Source organism: Mauremys mutica, chromosome 1 (genome assembly GCF_020497125.1).
Source record: "Mauremys mutica isolate MM-2020 ecotype Southern chromosome 1, ASM2049712v1, whole genome shotgun sequence".
NCBI classification, from domain to species: Eukaryota; Metazoa; Chordata; order Testudines; family Geoemydidae; genus Mauremys; species Mauremys mutica.
The window spans coordinates 212,539,768-212,551,322 of record NC_059072.1 but is presented as its reverse complement, the minus strand read 5'-3'; the positions used below and the strand labels follow the sequence as shown (position 1 = coordinate 212,551,322).

Below are 11,555 nucleotides of genomic sequence, written 5' to 3'. Positions count from 1 at the left end.
AGCTTTGATCTCTTTGCCGGGACTCTGCCCACCACTCCATTTCCACTCGACTACTTCTAACGTCCCCAACTCCAGAGAAGCCTTCAACAGCTGCCTGGCACAATAAGGTTTTCTCCTTCCCTCCCAAATATCAGTCAAGGAAAGAAGGGCCTAAACATTATACTTTCTATGTCCAGTTCTGGCATAGAGACAGATTAATGATGTGAAACCAATATCTTGACACCAACCTTGACTAGAAACACTGAGGCATCCCACTAGAAAATTTGACATCCATTGGGCCAGATGTGGCTCTCCCCATTGCTGTGTCGAATTAAGGGTTCATTTCAATGGCACCCTCTCATTTCAATGATTTATATGGCTCCATGCTGTCCAGGGTCCATTCAGGGGCAAAAGATGGAGATTAGGTAGAGCTGGGCAGGACTATCACTGACTCATCTCCTTCCCAATAGACCTAGCTTGTGAAAGCAAATATAGCTCGAGGTGGTATTACCTTTTCTACATAGGCCCCACTCCAGGGGATGCTGCAGCCAGGGGAATCCCTGGTAGCTGGGCTTCAATGGAAGCTGGATCTCCACTGTGGGCCAGAGCTGGTGCCAAGACACGAGGCCTCCATTGAAATGGGCCTGGCCACTCGAGTGGGGATCTGGTAGGTTTGAGGAAGGGCTCTGCACCCTGTTCCATAGGGAAAGAGGGACAGTAAAACCCTCCCCACTGATGAGATAAGTGGGGCTAGTGGGAAATGATTCTCTGAGAAGATCCTTGCAGAGGTTTCCTCCCATAAAGCCCTTTCCTACAGATTTTAACATGTTATTACATCATTTATATCTGGCCAGTAGCATGGTTGGTGCTCTACAGCTTAGCGGCTTAGCCAAAGCACACAGCCCATATCCCGAAGGGCTTATTCATCTAAGACGATAACATATAGACAAAAAATAGGAGGTGAGATATAACAGACCATAAATCTGGGCAGAGTCCAAGTAAAGAGGTCAATGCGGCAAAATTAACCACAATTGGTCACATGGATTTTTGGGTTTTTTTGATCATTTGTTTGTCACTTCTAAAAATTAGAAATGCCCAAACATACTAGTGTTAAATTTGTAAAGTAATTCATTTTCGGACTGAGGCCTGGCATGCCAAGTTTAGGGCCAAATTAATTGTATTAATCACGTTACAAACTCCTTTAGAAAAGGCATTCGCAAAAATGACTTTGCTGCAAGTACTCAGCTTGTTGTTACTACCTGTCTGCAAGAATCAATGCTCTTTAAAAAGAAAGTCTCTCCTCTCACAAGTTCATACTTGTCTGCCCAAGTGTAATGGAGTGAAAAAAACACCTTTTAGTTCTGGGCTTTTGTGTAATGCTTGCTTACCACAGGAATAGACAGTATATTAAAACCTTAGAGAGATTAGAGAAAAAGCAGGTGGTGGCTCTGAATTAAATCACAAGCCATTAAATGAGCTTGTCTAGTGATGTCTGTAGGATCTGTCATAGTATTAATTAAACAGTGTTGGATCTTTTTATTAGGATTATCTACATACAAATAGTTCTAAAATAATTCTTCTTTTTTTCTTTTCGTAATTGCTCAGGGCTATTTTGCATTAGCATCTTCATGTTAAAAGCTGGGTATATTGAACATTGCTAATGCCCTATAGTCCTAGAACTGGTACCTATGACTGAGCAGACCAGCCTGTTTATTAAAAGTTTCCCCCTTGTAAACTGTAATTAGATTGAGAAAACAGGCAGTGTATCCAATGTAATAATTCACAATAATCCACAGTTTTGCATGTCATCAGGTCCACCTCTTGCTGACATATCTGCTGCTGCAGGGAAGGAAGTCTGTGAGGAGGAATGCTGTGTGAAGATTTCCTTCTTGCATTTCTTCTACATCATTCTGTGGGGGAAGGGGTGGATAGGGAGGAATTTAACCCTTCCCCCAACCTTTGCCCTGGAATGCTGAGTTCTGCCCCAGGACTCACAGGAGGCTGGGGCTGTCTGTGCAGAGGCCCTAACTCCTCCCCCAGCACTGCTGTTTAAGGATGCTCCTTAAAGCGGGAGTTCCCTCGGGTGGAGGGGTCCAGCAGAAAAGGTAATACAGGTTAAGGCCTGTCCCCACCCCGTCATAGACTGCCCATTGCTAGTCATGCCTGCCCAGTTCCTCCCACCCTAATCCCAGCCCTGCAAAGAATCTTAACTGGGGTTCAAGAAATGAAGAGAGAAGTTGATATGACAGTGCACGACCTCCTCCCCCTTTCGTCCCCCATGCAGGAGGGGTGACATTCATGCATGAAAGATCCCCACAATACTCAGATCCAGAAGAAACATTCTTGGCCCGAGTTGTGGGCATGCCTCTGATTGCTGTTTTAGCCAAGTGCCTGGAGAGTGATTAGACCTGCCAAATCTGCTGCTTTTCCTGGGCCTTCAGATTCTGCACTGATGGGGGCTGTGTGAAAACAAAGATTAGGTACCTTAGATAGAGTACTACCTGTCAGCCCTTCTTTCTGATCTAGGGGGAAACCTGACCAGTCTACTGCTTTTGTTGGCTCAGTGTGGAAGAGAGGGAGCTATTATTTGAAAGCTGAGAGTGGTTTTTGCATGTGCAGAACCATAGCTCTGGCTCTAAAATATTTAAAAGTAATCTTCTGTTCCCCTTGCTTCTCTCATAATGTAGATTATCCAAATCCAGATTCCCCAGAGACTCTGACAAGACATTTACTCTAAGAAAACATTTTCCTCTTTCTATTTTTAATATCCATGATTGTCAGATTTCCTATTTCATCCTATTCAAGTTTGAAATTGGCCTCTTAAGACTTGTCATCATGAAAAGGGGACTAGAAATATTATTGGAAATGTATTTATTTCCTCAACTCACATGTATGGCACCTAGGATAAGCAATCTAGATACCCTCAAAATGCATGCAGTTATCTTCCCACACTGGCACCTTATTACAGTATAACTTTAAAATGGGAATGCACATTCTTATAATGGGTTCTGCCTGAATTTATGCAAATATATGAACAGTTAAGCAAATGCACAATTTACTGCTTTTTTGTTGGAGGATGTTGGCAGGTACAATATCATTCTGGGCTTTTCACATGTTAGTAACAAAAGTGGATATTTAGAATGCGCTAGCTAAAAAAGGCCAATGAAGTCACTTACACACCACCATGTCCTACAGCTATATACAATCTACACGCGGTGAAACTAATACCGCTGTCTTTATTCAGATTAAACTTCAGTTGACTCCATTGAGAGTTTTACCTGAGTAATGATCACAGGATCACATACAAGGTGACTTATACCCCTGCCTCAACGGCTGCCTTCTCACTTGCGCTGCCAAGATTTCCCTTAATGTTCTCCCTCTGCACCACCATGAGGCCATTTTCCCCATGGACTGTTTCCTTCCCAGTTCACTCCTGTTTCTCTTCAAACCCATTCACACCACCCCTCCTCCCCCAAAACTCCAGACCAGCTCTTGAACCTATTTCATCATCTGGGCATGTCTGAGTTTTGAATTGAACTGAAATGGATAATAATGTTATGTGATGTGATTCCATGGTGCTTCCTTGTTTGAATAACTACTACTTTTATTAACTTACTATTTTTATATGGATGGGCTGATTTTTAATTTAAAGATGACAGCTGATCACCAATCAATACTTTGAAAAATGTCAGAGTGCATAATTAGCACTGCTGAAAGCAGAGCCATCAATGCAGGAAACTAGTTTATGTTGCTAAAGTACATTATATTCTTCTTTTGATGTGCCATCATAATTGCCGTTAGCATTAAGGGGAGTGTCTCGCTCTCTCTCTCTCTCAAACATCCCCCCTCCCACACACATACACACTGAAAAGAAAATATACCCATAGTGAGCATATATAGGGAGGAGGAGGAACAAGGTGGTTGTTAGAATGCTCTGCATGAATTTACAAAAAGCTAGTAAATTGCATTTGAGTGCAGAATACTGAAAAAAATGTGAATTTGAAAACAGTAAGAGATCAGGTTTTAACAAGGAAGAATGTGTAGTCTTTTCAGCTTTCACTAGCATCATTAGTACAATATTTAAAAATGTATAAAAGGATCTCTCAAATGTTTCCATAATGTGGACCACATCTTAATAGAGAGGATAAAAATTTCAGAAGTCCCTAAGAGCCATAGGTTCCTAAGTCTCAGTTTCAAAACAGAGTTAGGAACCCAGAGATAAATTTTCAAAAATGTGTCAGTGACTTAGGAACCTAGAGAGGGTCCCATGGGTTTAGAGAGGGTCCCATATGAGGAAAGATTAAAGAGGCTAGGACTCTTCAGTTTGGAAAAGAGAAGACTAAGGGGGGACATGATAGAGGTATATAAAATCATGAGTGATGTTGAGAAAGTGGATAAGGAAAAGTTATTTACTTATTCCCATAATACAAGAACTAGGGGTCACCAAATGAAATTAATAGGCAGCAGGTTTAAAACAAATAAAAGGAAGTTCTTCTTCACGCAGCGCACAGTCAACTTGTGGAACTCCTTACCTGAGGAGATTGTGAAGGCTAGGACTATAACAATGTTTAAAAGGGGACTGGATAAATTCATGGTGGCTAAGTCCATAAATGGCTATTAGCCAGGATGGGTAAGAATGGTGTCCCTAGCCTCTGTTCGTCAGAGGATGGAGATGGATGGCAGGAGAGAGATCACTTGATCATTGCCTGTTAGGTTCACTCCCTCAGGGGCACCTGGCATTGGCCACTGTCGGTAGACAGATACTGGGCTAGATGGACCCTTGGTCTGACCCGGTACGGCCTTTCTTATGTTCTTATGTTCTTAAGTCCCATTTTCAAAAGTGACCTGCTCTTAGGAGCACAAATCCAGTTGAAATCAATGGGAGTTAGGTGTCCAAATTCCCTTGAGTATCTGAGCCTAAGTAATTTTTGAAAATGGGACTTAGGCACCTAAGTCACTTAGGTGCTTTTGAAAATTCTCCCTGGTGTCTTTTGGATACTCCCCTCTCCTTTGTATTGACATAACAATTGTTAATATACAAAAGTAATATTAAGGAATTCTTTATTTTCAGCTTCTTTTAATACAGTTTAGCAGCTGGAAACAAGAAAGAGAAACCAGCACCATATGACCAACCAGCTGTCCAGGGACTGCCAGCACCCTGTTCTGTAGGTAGACCACTTTGATTACCTTTGATGTTGGATAATTTAGTGCCTGTGTGTGAAATTCTGTGCTAACATATATCTTGTGCAATTCCTTTGGCTTCAGTGAGATTGAATGGGGTATACTGATCAGGGCAGAATTTGACGTAGCTGTGTTTAAAGAATAAGAATAAATGCAACCAGAGACCTATCCCAGCAATGCAATATGTCTTTTACTTTATATAGACATGATGGTGCGGTAATATCTTTTATTGGACCAGTTTCTGTTGATGAGAGAGACAAGCCTCTGAGCTTACACAGAGCTTTTCATTTTACTTATCTTCTATTTATGCAACTAAGGCCTTATCTCCACTTTCCTTTACAAGCCTCTTTTTGGTGGTGTTATAAGCAGCAAGAGTGGACTGACTACCTTTGCCCAGGCCTCAAGGTAATAAAGATAGGTGGTCATGGGCAACAATGCCAAAGAAGGCAGAGCAAAGTTAATGCAGATGTAATACACTGAGAGGAGTGCCCCGACTCAGCATTTTTCATGACCTCAATCCACTTTTAGTTTTCCTTGCAGAAGAAATAAAAATGCACTTTTGAAGTCTTTCCCGTTAGGTGTGAGTGATTAGGACACACATGAGTCTGTAAATACCCTTGTGTTTCCACTGACAGAATCTATATGTTCTTTTGGAAGGGAGGGGGTGTCTTCCAAGAATATGTGCAGGGCCTATCACTTATTTTGGGGTCCCTTCAGTTCACTGCACTATTAGCATACATCAGTGTACTGTCCTTCAGCACATGGGTGTGCACTATTTTTTAGCTGCCCTCCTTGTCACTCAATGGATTATCAAATAGACAGTGTTCTTAGAGAAAGATGGCTCACATCCCTCATTAGACCAAGTTAATCATGTCTAGGATACAGCTGTTCTTCACTATGCTCTGAAGTGAGAGTCTTGAGGTTTCCTCAAACGTATATGACAGCATGGTACCTTGCCACCTCAACATCAGACATGCCCATCTTAGGTACTCTGAAGTACAAGCATTTTGCAAAAATGTTACATTTGATTTAATAAGTGGCAAAAAAAACTTGATCCACTTTGCTGCTTTGTAACCTTCTAGTTTGTTAGGCTACTGATTCTGTTTCTGAGATGAGACTATCTGTTCACATATACAATGGAATTAAGTACTCATAAACTATAGTTCAATGCAGCATGATAATCTTTATTGTTTTATACCAATAACATGCTCATTTTGTCTGTCTGTTCTTCCTTCTCTCAGATGATGGTCTTTCTCCTCTTGCATCATTTACACTATAATCCTTTCTCTTCTTCTGCATGTTAACATGATTAGCTTTCTATCCAACCTGTAAATCACTGCTTTTGAAGTCTGGCAATTTTTACACACGTTTCAAGCTATTATTATTGGGTTATATTTAATTTGAAAGGACACAGTATTATTGTCTTTTCCTCCCTGCAGATGTTTCTTTAAAATTATAACATATTCAGTGCAAAACCCCACTATGTTAATATAATATTACAGGCTGACATTTTAATCACACACAAGTAAAAAAATTCAATGCTGTGGTTTCCACAGCAATCATAATTTGGCATCTATGCACATGTGTATTTTCTATCCTTGCAATGTTGTTACAAGGATTGATTTAAGGTCATATCCTAAGGCTCCCTTCTATGGGAATAAGGAGATAATATACCTATGAGGGTTTATACAAGTCTGACCAGTCCTGAGAATGATTAGACCACTGGGGACCACACATAGTGCGTGTGAATGGTCAAATCATGGAGGGTGTTGCAGTGGGCTCTCTGCCTAGTCCTCCACCAAAATATTTAGTGGACCAAGGAGCTACCATAATACAATATAGCTCGCCAGGCACACACACACACACACCCCCCACGCCAATTTGCTACTTGGCTTGGACTGAGCATGCTCAGTAACACTGCCGAAGCTGGCTGCCCTCACTCTGCTATTGGGAGGCACAGATCTTCTCTGGCCCCTAAACAGGACAATTCCCCTGATATTGGTATTGTAAGGGTCTGAGACTAGGCCATGGAATTGCTGTCATGCTGTATGTGCTGCAAAGTCTTAACACCAAGGGAGAGTCACTAAATAGCCAAAGAGGGAGTTGAACGTTATGAATGTTCAGGAGAGGGGAAATGGTGGGTAGCATTAAAGTAGAGTTTTACCACTTATTTTTTCCATTTTTTCCTAGTGGAGGGAAAGGAAGAGACAATGAAACCTACAGGAACTCTAATTCTGATTACAGGAACATCATGGAAAGTACAGGTTATAACTTATGATGTATTGAAAGAACTATGGTGACTAGATAAGACCAGATTAAGGGAATTTTAACTTACTACTCCATGTTATTTATTTAAAGGGGCATTATTGATTTGAATGTTGGTGAAATGAAAAGATTGCAAATTAAATCTTTCAAAGTTTTGCTTGACCACAAGTGTTTTGTACATAGCCCCTGGTGGTGCAACAAGCACTCCTGAGCACTGTCCCCTCCCCAAAGGAAGTGAAGTGCCTCCTAACCTTGTGGAAAGCTCAGCTGACCCCTGCCCCCGCCTTCCCCGAGGCCAGGTTCTTACTGCCTCCCCCACCCAGGCCCTCATCTCCCAGCCCTATGGAAAGGTTTGGTAGAGGCCCTCAACCCCAGGGACAAGACAGCTCCTCTCCTCATCTTCTAGCTCTGTGGAAGGGTTGGGAGAAGTCCATGGCTCTACACCTGCTGCTTTCACCTCACTGATTTCTATTGCTTCCTCCCTCTTAGTCCTGTGGAAAGATCAGGAGAGGCCCTCAGAATGTGTTCCTTCCTCTCCCCTTCTCCTGTCTTTGTGGAAGGTTTGGGGAGGGTTCATCCACCAGGCCCCGCCCTGACTAATGGCTCTTTTTGGGGCCTATGAATGGAGGCATCCTCCAGGATTTGAGCTAGATGAGGCAGAATCCTCAGGTTTGCATCTCCTGTTTTCCTGCCTAGTGCAGCTGTTTCAGAGAAGCAGCAGATGAGAGCTGGGGGAGGAAGAAGATGAGACCACAAATGGTGAATCCTCCTTTTTCCTATTCCCTGGGTCAGTTTCTACCCACAATCTTGTGGTAGCTGGTCCATTATTCTGGAGAAATGTAGCTTTCATGGGAGAATATGATTGCAGACAGAGAGGTGATCTCTCAGGGAGCATGGTCTTCTTTTAATATCTCCCTTTTCTCTGTATTCTCCTCATGCCCGCTTATGAACCTTTCCCCACATTCGTCTCTCTCTTCTTATGCCCTCTTTCAACTTCTCTGTCCTCCAAAGGGTCTGATCCAGCTCCCAGTGAGATCAATTGTAATCTTCACATTGACTTTAACACAGACAACTCATGTCCTCTCCCAACTGAGAGAGATTATGGGATTCACTCCTGCAAAAAAGAATGAGCAATGACCTCACTGCTTTTTGAAACTCGTTTTCTTAGCTTTTCATTCCTACAATAATTACTGGGGAAGGGAGGGGAAGGACGCTACAATCAAAACAAAACATATATTTCTAGGAGAGAGAGACACACACACACTGATCTTTTGTTTCACTTAATAAGGTGCCAAGATACAACAGTGGTGGGTGTGGAATAAAAGCCTAGATTGCTAGGATAGCCAGCTAAAATATAGATGAGGCAGATTGTTTGGCTAGAGTAGAGGTAGATAAATGAAAAGGCCAGGGATGAGAGAGAAATGGGGGAGACTGAAATGGAGCAGTGGGAGGAGTGAGAAAGAAAGAGAAGTGAAAGCAGGACCTAGGGAGGAGAGAATTTGAAAGAGGATATGAGTAGGAGAGAGAATCAGAGAAACTTAAATAGGAATTGGTGAGGCTATAGAGGGAAAGGGAGAGGGGTTGAAAGATAATATAGGGTAAAGTGGGTGGGAGATTGAAAGACATCCAACTTCCATGCAGGTCAATGGAAAGATTCTTGTTGACTTCACTGGAAATTGAGTCAGACCCATGGAGAGAAGAGAAGAGGGAGAAATAGGACATGGGGAGGAGAAAAGTGGGAGCAGTTGAACTGGAACCTGGGAAGGAAAGAGGGAGAAACTGAAAAAGGACATAGGGAAAAGAAAAAGAAAGGGGAGGAGGAAGACATTGAAAGTGGACATGGAGACGAGAGAGAGAGAGAGAGAGAGAGAATAAAATTAACCTGAGGGAACAGGGAAGAAAGAGTCTAATAGAGCAGAGTCAGCTTTGAAAAAGGGAAGGGAGATTACAATCAGAGCAATGTAATATCCAACAGGAGAGAGAAAATGACAGAAAAAATAAAGAGCTAGATAGAGAGTGGGACTGAAAAAGAAAAAAAAACCTCCTGGAGGAAGGAGATGAATGGAGTATAGTCAGAGGGAAAGAGCACAATATTAAAAAAATCATTAAACACTGAAAAATTAGACTCAGGCAATGCCAACAATGACAAAGCCAGAGCACAAGGGGCACCAAGATATACAGAAGAAGGAGAGAAAAACTGGAGGGAAGGAAGGGAAAAGGAAAGGAGAAAGACTAAAACCGAGGGAGACAAAGTTTTTAAAAGTGTATTACTTTATGGGAAGGTTGAGGCCTTTATTATGCTGTAAAATACCACACATTTATGATTTCATCTCATATGAGACATAAGGTGCCTGTCTGTGGAGAAGAGGTTTTGGAAAACCCAGTGGTGTATGGGAGAAGGCCACATAAGATTACTATTCTTACGTATGGGAGAAGAAAATAAGCTTCTTTTCCAAGGCACAGAATAAGATGTTTTTACATATGTTTCTCTTGTGGTGTTGCTGGAATTTTGCATGCTTTTCTATGAAATTTTGCAACATTAGTACTGGGAGATTTGATAGTTTTTAAATACTTTTTTCATGTTGTGACCAGCTTCAGTGGTAGCAGGGATGTTTTTTGTAGCTGCCCACTCCAAGATCTTTTTGTTCAACACAGAGTTTAAAGCATAAACAGAACACTAACATCCCCAACAGGGAAAAGGAGGATATCACAAAAGCACAATTCAAACCTTTAACAGGTTTAGTAAGTGTGTGACTAGATTTTGAAGAAAAAAATACAAGCACTCCTAAGAACTTGGTATACTGCTGAAAGCACCTCTGAGCACACTCTGTAAATCCAGAACTTTTTGTAGCTGCATTTGCAAACTTCCTTCAGCAGAGCCCCAGGCCATTTTTTGTAATGGTCTCACTCCTATCAGAGCGGACACCTGGACTTTCCAGGTGCATCCCATAAGAGGAAGCAAGTAGCCACTCTGGCTTTTAGAGACTCAATCCCAGTCATGTAAGGCAAATGCAACTTGAGGTAAGATTTTTTGGAAAAGTTCCTAAAATGTCTAAACTAGTGAATGTGTATCATGTAATTGTTTGCTAGGAAATGTGTGAGTATTTGATGTCTTGTGACTCTGGTGGACTAGTTGAATTCAGCCCCTGCCTTTGTGTATGCACCACAAATTGTACTGGCTTTTTTCCCCTTCATATTGCATTGTAAACACTTTTGGTTTGTTGTCCCTCAGTCTCCTTACTGATGTCATAGTTGGTCCATGACACTGAATGTCTCACATTTTGGATTATATCCTTGGTGCACTAGCTTGCATTTCCCCCTCATTTTATTCCCTGCCTATATTTCCAACTTCTAGGAACAACTGATTTAGTGGCTTGCATCCATTTCAGCATGAAGATAGTTTGTTCCAGTCCCTAGCAAGGGATTTGCTCTCTCTTCTTGCTACATCTGGGCACATATGGTGGATTCCATGAAGTTATTTAAGGACCTAAATCTAGATTTAGGTGCCTAAATTCCCCACTTTGATCCATTGAACTCCTGCCAAACACTATAGGTGCCAGTCAGTCAGTGCCTATGTGTTTTGTTTTTTTTTCTTCTTCAAAGCAAAAGTTTCTCAGGAACCTAAGTTTTAGAACCTAGGGCATGTGTGCTGCTGCCTGACTCTAGGCATCTGGGTGCCTGTCTCCTGCCTAAGCCCCAGGATGATATATGAACCAGGGGAAGATGTGTGTGCTGCTGCCTAACTTGTCCCAGGGGGCCTGCTGAGCATGCCTACCAGGTTGGGCTCCTTTCAAATGCCAGCTGGTAGCAGTGGTGCCCATCTCTTAGCCCAGTGGTTAGAGCACTTGCCTAGGATGTGGGAGACCTGGGTTCAAACCTTCCCAGCACAGGGGGAGAAAGGAGAGAATAGGAGGGCTCAGAGGCACTGAAGAATGTTGTGAATCACTAGCAGAGTAAAGGGCTTCCCTAACACCTGGCCTATCTCTGAGAAAGGGTAGAGTGGGATACTTAGCACATCAGCCTCTCCCCTGGGCTAGCCTAAGCAGGAGCTACCTGACATGCTAGCTTTTGTGGATAGCATTCTAAGGCACCTATCTCTTCACATTCATTGTACAGGGAGCCTTGGTTCC

At 42.3% G+C, this 11,555-nt stretch overlaps 1 long non-coding RNA gene across 1 annotated transcript; it reads left to right on the top strand.

Annotated features, from left to right (window-relative positions):
• On the top strand, nt 1-7,516 carry LOC123364977. The gene is made up of 3 exons (XR_006577389.1): nt 1-107; nt 5,051-5,144; nt 7,351-7,516. It is a non-coding gene; the product is annotated as an uncharacterized LOC123364977 (long non-coding RNA).
• The last annotated feature ends 4,039 nt before the right edge of the window (nt 7,517-11,555 follow it).